Source organism: Rhinopithecus bieti, unplaced genomic scaffold, assembly GCF_001698545.2.
Source record: "Rhinopithecus bieti isolate Rb0 unplaced genomic scaffold, ASM169854v2 scaffold_1714, whole genome shotgun sequence".
NCBI lineage: Eukaryota > Metazoa > Chordata > Mammalia > Primates > Cercopithecidae > Rhinopithecus > Rhinopithecus bieti.
The window spans coordinates 49,376-62,917 of record NW_016803514.1 but is presented as its reverse complement, the minus strand read 5'-3'; the positions used below and the strand labels follow the sequence as shown (position 1 = coordinate 62,917).

The 13,542-nt window shown below is 37.8% G+C and overlaps 1 long non-coding RNA gene across 2 annotated transcripts in view; it reads right to left on the bottom strand.

Annotated features, from left to right (window-relative positions):
• The window catches only part of LOC108539527 (uncharacterized), a 139,046-nt gene that overhangs the window by 111,051 nt on the left and 14,453 nt on the right, over nt 1–13,542 (bottom strand). The gene's annotated exons all lie outside the window — the stretch shown is intronic.

Here is a 13,542-nt window from a genome sequence, read left to right as displayed (position 1 = left end):
AATGTCCATCAGTGACAGACTGGATTAAGAAAATGTGGCACATATACACCATGGAATACTATGCAACCATAAAAAAGGATGAGTTCGTGTCCTTTGTAGGCACATGGATGTAGCTGGAAACCATCATTCTCAGCAAACTATCACAAGAACAGAAAACCAAACACCGCATGTTCTCACTCATAAGCAGGAGTTGAACAGTGAGAACACATGGACACAGGGAGGGGCGCATCACACACCAGGGCCTGTTGGGGGTAGGGGGCTAGGGGAGGATAGCATTAGGAGAAATAACTAATGTAGATGACGGGTTGATGGGTTCAGCAAACCACCATGGCACGTGTATACTTATGTAACGAAACTGCACATTTGGCACAAGTACCCCAAAATTTAAAGTATAATAAAATAAAAAATAAAAAAATAAAAAATCCAAAAACAATTTCTTAATTGTAAAAGTGCCTGATAAATAAAGATCGAAAACTACAGCTCAAAATAAATAAATAAATAAATAAATAAATAAACGTTTTACATCACCGAATTGTAAAGAAAAAAAAGATATTTTTCATACCAAACCCTAAAATGTTTACAACTCACTAACTCATACTAAAAGATTATTAAAGGATGAACTGTGCAAAAAAGAAACAAATACAAAAGGCCTGAGTTACAAGAAACAAAATTCATCATAAAACAAGTCTTAATTAGCTATTGACTATACAGTTTCTCCTAATTTTTGTGTTAACAAAATGTAAAAATTAAAATCAGGTGAAAATAACAGGAGACTTGCTCAATGACTAGCTAAAGCAGACTAAGGCCTATGTCCTATATGGGAATATTAAAATACTGAAAAACCTTAAACATTCTTAGAAAAAATATATAGCTAAATATTTGTATTTAAAAATTAAGAGTAATATACTACTCCCCACTGCTAAATTTGACTGGCTACAAAAATACAGGTAATTTGTAATGCATAAAATTACAGGGGAAAACTTAAAGAAAAGAAAAATAAAGGCAAGCAGAAAATACAAAATAAGATGGTAGAAATACGACATTATTGTTTGCAGTAGTATAAACCAGTAAACAATATAACAATTGCCAAAAAGAGAATGGATAAATGTTTGTACAGTTGTTCGATGTTAAACAATAAAACAGGTCATGTGAATGAACGAGAGGAGCAAGTGTCAGTGGGCTACAGTTGAAGGAAAAAGAAAGTTTCAAAATATACATATGGTATGGTAATATTTATCTAAATTTCTAAAGTATAAAACCACAGGAAGGAAAGGGGAACTGAGATTGGCCAAACCTAACAAATTTGTCAAAAGTTAATATTTTCATCTATTGGTGATTTGTTGTCGTGATTTCTTAGACTTTTCCAATTGTTTTATGAAAAATATTATATGTGTTTGACATTCTTATGTTATCATATTTATTTAAAATTTTAAATTCTTTAAAAAATTTTAAAAATTTTGTGAATACATAACAGTTGTACATATTTACAAGGTACTTGCGATATTTTGATATTGTATATGTTGTATACTGATCAAATATGAATAATGGTATATCTATCAGCTTAAATATTTATCATTTCTTTGTGTTGGGAGCATTTCCAATCTTCTAGCTACTTTGAAATATACAATAAATTATTGTTAACTATAATCTCTCTATTGTGCTATTGAATAGAACTTATTCCTTCTATCTAAATGTATTTTTGTATCCATTAATCAATCTCTCATCATCCTCTGATGCCCCTCCCAGCATCTGGTAAACATTCTTCTGGTAAACAGATCAATTATTTTATCTCTCAAATATGAGTGAGAAGATGCAACATTTGTCTTTCTATGACTGGTTTGTTTCCTTTAACTTAATGTCCTCTAGATCCAACCATGTTGCTGCAAGTGACAAGATTTTATTCTTTCTTATGGCTGAATCATGTTCCATTGCATATATGTACCACACTTTCTTTATTCATTCATCCAATAATGAACACTTAGGTTGATTTCATATCTTGGCTATCGTGAATAGTGCTGCAATAAACATAAGAGTGTGGATATCTCTTCTATATACCTTTCTTTTGAATATTTACCAAAAACTGAGATTGCTGGATCATATGGTAGTTCTATTTTTAGTTTTTTTGAGGAAGTTTCCTACTCTTTTCTATAGTGGCTGTATTAATTTACATTCCACTCACAGTGTCACAGTGTACAAGAATTCCTCTTTCTGTGCAGCCTTGCTAGCGTTTATTTTGTCTTTTCCATTATAGCCATTTTAACTAAGGTGAAATTATAACTCATTGTGGTTTTGATTTTCATTTCCCTGTAGATCATTTTTTTCCACATACTTTTTGGTCATTAGTATGCCTTCTTTTGAGAAATGTCTATTCAGATTTTTTGCCTATTCTTCAATTGGATTATTTGTTCTTTTGCTATTGAATTGAGTTCACTATATAGCCTGGTTATTAATGTCTTGTAAAATGGATGGTTTGCAAATATTTATTCCCATTCTATAGGTTGTCTCTTTACTTCATTGATTGTTTCCTTTGTTGTGCAGAAGCTTTTTAGCTTGATTGAATCCATTTGTCAATTTTTGCTTTGGTTGCCTGTGTCTGTTGTTCCCCTCTTTGTGTTGATGTGTTCTCATTCTTTTTATGACTGCATAGTATTCCATAGTGTATATGTAAGAAAAGTTTTAGAGACGTAGTCCCATGAACCCATTTAGCGAACAAGAAAATTAAATCCAAGAAATTAAGTAAATTATCAAAGGTCACATAACCAGTAATTGGTAGTTTCAGGATTAAAGTGCATCTCTCTTGATTTATACTTTTAACTGTTGGGAATTTGGAGTATGACCCATTGTGCATTTTTAACAAGTTTTAGGAATGTGGGTAATGGGAAAGCAGGATGTGCACACATAGTTCGGTTCTTCTGCTTTCTCTCCTGGTGTGTTCTTTCATATCTTTCACGTCATAAGAAAACCAATACAGTTGAAAAATCAGATAAATACTGTATCTTTGGTAGTTCCAAGTGATCACATTATCTGAGAGAATCAAAAACTCATATAAGATTTTATTTTAATAATCTGGCACTTTCTCATTGAACTGTTTCATTATAGCCTAATATACAAATGAAACACAAAAAGGAAATAAGGATTTCTCAGGTTATAGGTACGATGATTAAGTGTCAGATTAAAAGCATAATTTCAGTAGGGTATAGAGGCTGACATAACAGGGCATCATAAACAGAAACAGAACACAGTTTCCAAATAAGGAGAAAAAAGATTACTTTCAATTTTTAGTGTAATATAAAAATCTTAAAGACTAGCCTTAAAATAAGCAGTGTGAACTTCTGGTGCTGGCCAAGATTGAGTAAGCCCAATATAGACCATCCCTCACTGATAACTAAAATCTGGACAAAATATAAAAAGCAACTACTTGAGGACTTTGAAAAGTAAACAATAGCGCGTAGATTGGGAAGGAACATCAAAACTTGAAGCACAACCCAACACAATCTTGAGTTTTCTGTATTTCTTTCTCTCCTCAATCTCCCAGCTTTGACCTGAAGGTAAGCCAATTCTGGAAACTGCACAGTGGGTGTAGACAGCAAAAATTACAAGAGAAACTGCCTCTTTCTAGCCAAAAGACTGGGGAAGGGATGCAGCTGGAATATTGGGGATCCCCTTTTGCAATGCAATGGACTGAATGTTTGTTCCCCCCACAAAATTCACATGTTGACATCCTAACCTGTAAGGTGATGATATCAGGAGGTGGGGTCTTTGGGGGAGGATTAGGTCATGGAAATGGAGCCCTCATGATAGGGATTAGTGCCCTTATAAAAGAGGCCCCAGTTGGGCACAGTAGTGCACCTGTAATCTCAGTTGCTCGGGAGGCTGAGGCAGGAGGATGGTTTGACCCCAGGAATTCGAGTTCAGTCTGGGCAACATAGTAAGACTCTGTCTCTAAAAACAAGTAAATAAAGAGTCCCAAGAGAGCTGCCTTGCTCCTTTCACTGTTAGAGCATGCAGTGGGAAGTCTACAGTGGGCAGCTCAGAAAAGGGCCCTCACCAGAGCCTGATCATGTTGGCACCTGTATCTTGGAATTCTGGCCTCCAGAACTATGAGAAACAAATTTCTATTGTTTTTAAGCCATGAAGCCTATAGAAATTTATTATAAGGGCCTGAGCAGACTAAGACATCCTTCCCTGTATTAGTCTGTTTTCATGCTTCTGATAAAGACATACCCAAGACTGGGCAATTTAAAAAAGAAAGAGGTTTAATTGAACTTTCAGTTCCACATGGCTGGGGAAGTCTTGCAATCATGGTAAAAGGCAAGGAGGAGCAAGTCACATCTTCCATGGATGGAAGCAGGCAAAGAGAGAGAGCTTGTGCAGGGGAACTTCTCTTTTTAAAACTATCAGATCTCGTGAGACTTATTCACTATCATGAGAACAGCACAGGAGAGACCTGCTCCCATGATTCAGTTATCTCCCACTAGGTCCTTCCCACAACACATGGGAGTTCAAGATCAGATTTGTGTGGGGACACAGCCAAACCATATCATTCCTCCTCCCTTTTTTCCCTCTCCCTTAAGGCCAACCTGAACCAGGAAGATGCCCTGCTGTAGCAGTGGTGGCAGCCCTGGCATGAGCATCTACAAGCCCAGAGAAAACTTGTCTCACTAGTCAGAGGAATCAGCAAAAGGAATTCATATGGTTGTTCTCTCTTTCTCTCATCAATTCACTCCAAGGGCAACCACAAATGTATAGTATTGCATGACACCCCAGGTAGCTAAAACTGTAAGAAAAGGGAAACTAACTATGATCTATCCTCACTGCCCAAGTCCTAGACTGACCCCTTAGTCGTTCACATACATAGGCTTTGAAAACTGAATGTGAGAACCACCACCCACAAGTGGTAAAACAGAGCTGTTGTCTGATCCTAGCAACACTACCTAATTTGAAGATTTACTGTAAAATAACAGAAATCAAGATAGTGTGATGTTTGCAAAATGTAGATCCATGGCAGGAATAGACATCTCAGAAATAGATTCACTGAAATGTGGTCAACTGATTTTTAGCAATTATACAAAGACAAAGAAAGAATAGTAGAGGAAGAACAGTCTTTTCAGCTGGAATAATTGCACAGCAATATGCAAAAAAGGACCTTGATGTTATACACCTCATATAAAAATTAACCCAAATGGATTATAAACCCAAATATAAAATATAAAATATAAAACTTTCAGAAGAAAACATAGGAGAAAATCTTTGTGACCTCAGGTTGGAGAAAGAGATCTCAGATATGACTCCAAAAGCATTACTCTAAAGGAAAACATTCATCAATATAACTTCATCAAAAGTTAAAAACTTTTTCCCTGCAAAAGAATAAAACTATTTTTTAAATTCTGCTTGCAGTGGACTGAATGTGTGTATCCCCTACAAGTTCATGTGTTGAAATTCTATCCCACAAGGTATTGAGAGGTAGAATTGGTGGAAGGTACCATTAAAAGAATAAAAAGACAAGCTACAGACTGAGAGAAAATATACAAAATCACATATATGACAAATAATTTGTATCCAGAATATTGTTTTAAATCTTAATAGTCAATAAAAGCAAATAACCCAATAAAAAATGGGCAAAAGATTTGAATAAACACTTCACCAAAAAAAGGTAGATTGATAGACACCTGAAAAAATGCTTAACATAATTATTCATTAGGGAAATCCAAATTCAAATTAAAAACACGAGATATTATTATACTCCTATTTGAATGGCAAAAAATTTTTAAGAAACAAACTAATGCTAACAAATGCTATCTAGCATAAGGCACAAGTAGAATTGTCATATATTGCTGCTGGGCACGAAAAATGGCACAGCCACTCTGGAAAATAGATTGTCATTTTCTTTTAAAAAAAATTTCTCTGAATGCTTTTATTTATTTTTGAAACTTGAATTAACATTGGGATCGGATTACTATGAAAAGTATAGTGAAAATATTGCATCTTGTGAACTCATTCTTTTTTGTCTGTTTTATTCTTATAAAATAGTTATGCTGAATTAGTGGTATTTATGACTAAGAAACATTAGTCTTTAAACAGAACATTAATTTGACACATAACTGGCTTACTCATCGTCTAGCTATGTTTCTGCAAAGGACATGATCTCATTCTTTTTATGGCTGCATTATATTCCATGGTGTACATGTAACAAATTTTCTTTATCCAGTCTACCATTGATGGGCATCCATATTGATTCCTTGTCTTTGCTATTGTGAATAGTGCAGTGATGAACACACACATGCATGTGTCTTTATAGTAGAATGACATATACCTCTTTGGTTATATACCCAGTAATGGGATTGCTGGGTCAAGTGGTGGTTCTATTTTAAGTTCTTTGAGAAATCTCCAGACTGCTTTTTACAGTGGCAGAACTAATTTACATTCCCACCAGCCATGTATGTGTTCCCTTTTCTCTACAACCTTGCCAGCACCTATTATTTTTGGACTTTTTAATAATAGCCATTCTGACTGGTATAAGATGGCATCTCATTTTGCTTTTGATTTGCATTTCCCTAATGATTAATGACTTTGAACATTTTTATATGCTTGTTGACTAGATGAATGTCTTTTTTGAGGAGTGTTTGTTCATGTCCTTTGCCCATTTTTAAATGGGGTGATTTGTTTTTTGTTTGTTGATTTGTTTAAGTTCCTTATGGAGTCTAGATATTAGACCTTTGTTGGATACATAGGTTGCAAATAATTAATCCTTCTCTGGAGGTTGTCTGTTTATTCTATTGATAGTTCTTTTTTTGTGCAGAAGCTCTTTAGTTTAATTAGGTCTCACTTGTCAATTTTGTTTTGTTGCAATTGTTTTGGAGTCTTCATCATAAAGTTTTTGTCCAGACCAGTGTCCAAAATGGCATTTTCTAGATCTTCTTCTAGGGTTTTATAAACCCTGGAAGAATGATATTATACCTAGAAGCCTAGAAGACTATGGGGTTTTCTTTTCTTTTCTTTCTTTATCAGGGGAAACCCCACCCCTGATGTTTATCATGGGTTCTTTTCTATTTCCCTAAGAATCTCAGCTGGTTGAGAAATAAAGGGAAAGAGTACAAGAAAGAAATTTTAAAGCTGGGTGCCCTGGGGAGACATCACACATCGGCAGGTTCCATAATGCTCTCTGAGCTGTAAAACCCAGCAAGTTTTTATTAGCAAATTTTCAAAAGGGGAGGGGAGTGCATGAATAGGGTGTGGGCTCCAACAGAGATCCACTTCAACAGGTAATAAACAATACTCACAAAGCAAGTGGAGGCAGGGCGAAGGATCCAGGACCACAGGATGGGGCGAAATTAAAATTGCTAATGGAAGTTTCAGGCATGCATTGGTCATTGATAACATCTTATCGGAACAGGGTTTGAGAGCAGACAACCTGCCCTGCCCAAATTTATTAGGCGGCGGCGAATTTCCTCCTCCTAATAAGCCTGGGAGCACCTACGCAGCGGCGCACGGGGCTTATTGTCATCCCTTCGGCTTGCAGCTGCACAACAGGGCCAGCCGCCTCAACAGGGGGTCCGTCTATAGACCTACGCCTCAGGGCCACATTTCTTTCTCAGTGGATGTTCTTTGCTCGGAGAAAAGGAATTCAGTGATATTTCTCCTATTTGGCGCTTTTGAAAGAAGAGAAATAAGGCCCTTCTGTTCCCACCTGGCTCACTTGCAGTCAGAGTCAAGGCCATCTCCCTTGTTTCCCTGAAGATTGCCTGTCATCCTGCTTTTCTTTTTTTCAAGGTGCCCAATATTCTCATATTGTTCAACACACACATGCTCCTAGAAACAATTTGTGCGGTTAATGCAGATCATCACAGGGGTCCTGAGGTGACATTCATCCTCCTCAATTTACGGAGATGACGGGATTAAGAGATTAAAGTAAAGACAGGCATAGGAAATCACAAGCGTATTGACTGGGGAAGTGATAAGTGTCCACGAAATCTTCACAATTTATGTTCAGAGATTGCAGTAAAGACAGGCGTAAGAATTTATAAAAGCATTAATTTGGGGAACTAATAAATGTCCATAAAATCTTCACAATTTATGTTCTTCTGCTGCGGCTTCAGCCAGTCTCTCCGTTTGGGGCCCCTGACTTCCCGCAGCATTTTTTTTTTTTTTTTTTTCAGACAGTCTTACTCTGTTACCCAGGCTGGAGTGCAGTGGCAATCTTGGCTCACTGCAACCTCTGCCTTCCGGTTTCAGGCGATTCTCCTGCCTCAGTCTCCGAGTAGCTGGGATTACAGGCACGCACCAGTAGAGATGGGGTTTCACCATGCTGGTCAGGCTGGTCTCAAACTCCTGACCTCATGATCCACCTGCCTCGACCTCCCAAAGTGTTGGGATTACAGGTGTGAGTCACCAGGCCCGGCCTTCTTTTTTCTTTTTTCTTTTACTTTAAGTTCTGGAATACATGTGCAGAATGTGCAGGTTTGTTACATAGATATACATCTGCCATGGTGGTTTGCTGAACCTATCAACCCATCATCTAGGTTTTAAGCCCTGCGTGCATTAGGTATCTGTCCCAATGCTCTCCTTCGCCTTGACTGTGGGGTTTTCTAGGTATAGTATCATATCGTCTGCAAAGAGAGATAGTTTGACTTCCTCTTTTCCTATCTGGGTGTCTTTTTTTCTTTCTCTTACCTGATTGCTCTGGCTAGGACTTCCAGTACTATGTTGAATGGGAGTAGTGAAAGTGGGCATCCTTGTTCTGGTTCTCAATGTTCTCAGATTTTGCCCATTCAGTGTGATGTTGGCTGTGGGTTTGTCAAAGAGAGTGCTCATTATTTTGAGGCATTTACCTTCATTGCCTAGTTTATTGAAGGTTTTTAGCATGAAGGGCTGTTGAATTTTATTGAAAGCCTTTTCTGTGTCTAATGAGATGATCATGTGGTTATTTTTAGTTATAGTTATGCTATGAATCACATTCAATTTGCATATGTTGAACCAACCTTGCATCCCAGTAATAAAGCCTTCTTGATCATGGTGGATTAGCTTTTTGATGTGCTGCTGGGTTCAGTTTTCTAGTATTTTGTTGAGAATTTTTCAATCTATGTTCATCAGGGATATTGGTCTGAAGTTTTCTTTTGTGTGTGTGTCTCTGCCAAGTTGGCATCAGAATGATGCTGGCCTCATAGAATGAGTTAGGACAGATTCCGTCCTCCTCAATTTGTTGGAATAGTTTCAGTATGATTGGTACCAGCTCTTCTTTATACATCTGGTGGAATTTGGCTGTGAATCTGTCTGGTCCAAGGTTTTATCTGGTTGGCAGGTTTTTATTACTGATTCAACTTTAGAACTCATTATTGGTCTGTTCAGGGATTCAATTTCTTCCCAATTCAATCTTGGGAGGTTGTATGTTTCCAGTAACTTATCCATTTTTTCTAGGTTTTCTAGTTTGTGTGCATAGAGGTGTTCATAGTAGTTTCTGAGTTTTTTTAAATATTTCTATGGAATCAGTGGTAATGTCCGCTTTTTCATTTGTCTTTATTAGGATATTCTTTTTTTTGTTTTCTTTTTTTTTTTTTTTTGAGATGGAGTCTGGTTCTGTTGCCCAGGCTGGAGTGCACTGGCCAGATCTCAGCTCAGTGCAAGCTCCACCTCCCAGGTTCATGCCGTTCTCCTGCCTCAGCCTCCCGAGTAGCTGGGACTACAGGCGCCCGCCACCTCGCCCGGCGAGTTTTTTGTATTTTTTAGTAGAGACAGGGTTTTACCGTGTTAGCCAGGATGATCTCAATCTCCTGACCTAGTGATCCGCCCATCTCGGCCTCCCAAAGTGCTGGGATTACAGGCTTGAGCCACCACGCCTGGCCTCTTTTTTTCTTTAATAATCTAGCTAGTAGTCTATCAATCTTATTTATTCTTTCAAAAAATAAAGTTTTGGTTTAATTGATCCTTTATATGGTTTTTCTCATCTCCATTTCATTCAGTTCAGCTCTGATTTTGGTTATTTCTTTTCTTCTGCTAGCTTTGGGATTGGTTTGCTTTTGGTTTTCAAGTTCCTCTAGGCGTCATGTTAGGTTGTTAATTTGAGATCTTTCTGACTTTTTGATGTGGGCATTTAGCACGATAAACTTTCCTCAACCTTGCTTTAGCTGTGTCCCAGGCATTCTGGTATGTGGCATTTTTATATCCATTAGTTTCAAAGAATTTCTTGATATTTGTCTTAATTTCATTGTTTACCCAAAAGTAATTCAGGAGCAGATTGTTTAATTTTCATTTAATTGTATGGTTTTGAGAGATCTTACTACTGATTTCTATTTTTATTGTGCTTGTTGTCTGAGAGAGTGCTTGGTATGTTTTCAGTGTCAGTCTGAAGACTCTAGTGGGTAGGGGTTGCGGGGATTGCCTGCGCCTAAGATTGCAAAGGTTCATGGCAGAAGTGTGGGTCCTAAGGCATCTCACTCACTCACCATTTTTCCATGGTGGGGACCCTCCCTTGGCTCCATGCCAATCCTTGGTGGGCAGCTGTCCTGTCTTGCTCTTCCCTGTTTTCTGTGGGTCACATTGTTTCCTTGATGAATCCCAATGTGCCCTCCAGGATGATCCAGTTGAAGAGCTAGTGTTTACTGGCCACTCTATCTTTTCTCTGTGAGAGTGGCACACACTAGCTGCTTTTAGACAACCATCTTGGCACCTCCCCCACCCCCATAATTTTCTTATAAAGCTAAAAAAGCAACAAGCAACTATACAGCCCAGCAATCCTACTCCTAGGTATTTTACCCAAGAGAAATGAAACAAGCTTATACAAAAATGTGTACACAAATGTTGACAGCAGTTTGTCTTAATCTTGTCTGTGCTCCTATAATGAAATGCCTGTGATGGGGGAATTTATAAAGAACATATTTTTTTCGAGGCAGGATCTCACTCTGTCACCCAGGATGGAGTTTAGTGGCATGATCTTGGCTTACTGCAGCCTCAAACTCCTATGCTCAAGCAATCCTCCATCTTAGCTTCCTGAATAACTGGTACCATAAGTGATGCTACCACACCTGGCAAGAATAGAAATTTATTTCTCACAGTTCTGGAGGCTAAGAAGCCCAAGATCAAGGTTCTAGTAGGTTTAGTGTCTGGCAAGGACCCAGCCTCTCTGCTTTCAAGATGTCACCTTATTGATGCATCCTCTAGAGGGGACAAATGCTCTGTCCTCACCTGGTGGAAGACCAGAGGAACAAAAGAGCTGAACCCTATATAAAACCTCTTTAATAAAGGCCTAAATTCCATTCATGTGGGAGGATCCCTCATGACCTAATCACCTCCTAAAGGTCCCACCATTTAATATTATTATATTGGTGATTAAGTTTCAACATATAAATTTTGAGGGACACATTCAGACTATGACACAGTTTTACTTATAATCACCCAAAATTGGAAACAATCAGAATGCCTTTCACCTGTTGAATGGATAAATACACTGTGATATATCTACACAATGGAATATTACTCAGTCATCTAAAGGAACAAACTATTAATACAGGCAAGATTGATGACCCTCAAATGTATGATGCTAAAGTAGGTGTCAGCAAACTCTTTGGTTTCAGGCCAAATCCAGCAACACCCATTCATTTATGCATTGTCTGTGGCTGTTTTCATGCTACAATGGCAGAGTTGAATAGTTGCAAGAGACTATATGGCCTACAAAGATGAAAGTAATTATTACCTGGCCCTTTACAGAGAAAGTTTGCCAATCCCTTTGCTAAGTGAATGGAGCCGGATACAAAAGGCTATATTCTCTATGGTTGCATCTATATAACAGTCTGGAAAAGGCAAAACTATTGGGATGGAGAACAGGTTATTTATTCCCAATGGCTGAGCTTGGGTTCAGGGATTGGTTGTAAAGGGTTATAGGTAGCACAAGGGTATTTTGGGGTATGATGAAACTGTTGCATATCTTGATTATGGTGGTCCTCACACATCTCTGCACATTTTCAAAGCTAACAGAGCAGATATAATGGCACATCAAAAAAAAAGTCTTCCTGTATGTGAAGACTAAACTTAAAAAGTAAGTGCTGTAAAAATGGCACATATATTCGTGTGGACATTTTGGCTGCAAGTTGCAGAAACTGAAGCGATTTTTAAGCAGGAAAAAAAAAGAGATGATTCATTGCTTAGGGAGCTGTAGATGATACTGTGGTAGATGACAAATCTAAAGAAAGTGTTTCAGGAACCAGGGCTGAGAGACGACACCTGGAGATCACTGGGACCAGGATTCTTTCTCTTCACCTGCCCTCAAGTCTTATGTGCATTGTTACTCTCTCCTACTGGTCTTATGGCAGGCTACTGATCCTCCGGCAATTTTGCAGCCCAGCTGGAAAGAAAGAACTTTTTTCTTGAGTGTTCATTTATCAATCCAGGGAAGAATGGCGATTGGCCTAGCTGGGTAACAGACTCACACCTCTGTGGCCAAAGGACCAGGGTCTATTTAGAGAGGATGGGGATTAAAAAGCCTGTTGAATGGACAAAATCCAGTAGTAGCCTCAGTTGATGTCATGAGGAATAAATTAATAAAATGAACACAACTAGTATTTTATTTCAAGTTTACATCTATTTATAGTTTCACCGCTGATTTCTTATCCTAGGCAAGCATTGATCTGAAAGACAGGTTTAAGAAATTTTAAAAAGTTTTGAGGCATTCAACCCAAATGGTTTGAGACTTGTAGAAAAGGGAGCTACTCTTCATTAAATGTGAAAATATTTATCTCAGGTTCCAGTGTATTTCATTAAAGTACTGATATTTTAAGAAATGACAGGAAGGAAATGGCTTAATAACTGTTGGGATAGCCCAAATTAAAAACACTTATTATGTAGATCAAGACCATATTGTATCCCCTTTATGATTTAACTGTTTTCCTTTGAAGTATCAGTCCTTCCACATTTTGGGATTCTTTTTTAAAATATCAAATCTAGATATCCTTTTACTAAAAGAGAAAGATGCATAATTTTAAGGATTTTCTGAGGAAACCATTAACCATGATGATTGCATTCAGTTTGCTAATTTTCCTGCCTCTGTGTTAGTGAACTGGAACCGATATTCTCTTTAAATGGTGAGCAGACATACAAAAACCTTAAGTTTCTCTTTTTGTGCAGTATATGGTATAACAAAATTCATAAGCTGCCTTCCAAATCAAAAGACACATAAGTTTCTCTATCTTGTTTTTCTCTTTCCCTTTCTGCAATGGAATTGCAAGGGCTCCACCTGAAGAGGCTGGCATACCCAGAGAAAATAAAATACATGCTGATCTCAAGCCCCGAAATTAGCAGCCAGTAGCAGGAGGAAAAGAGAAAAATAAAAGCTGGCTTCCATTTGCCCAGCCTTGGTTCATCGACCAGGGAACCAGCATTGACTGCTCATTTGCAGGACTGCACTGATGACTTCTCCCCAGGAGGGAACCACAAAGAGAATCACTTGCCCTCAAATGCTCATATTTCTGTCCTAGGGAAGCAAAAACAGATGAAGAAATTGGAATATGACTTGCTTTAGAGCAACTTTGAACAATTTTAGAGAGAATTTGTGTC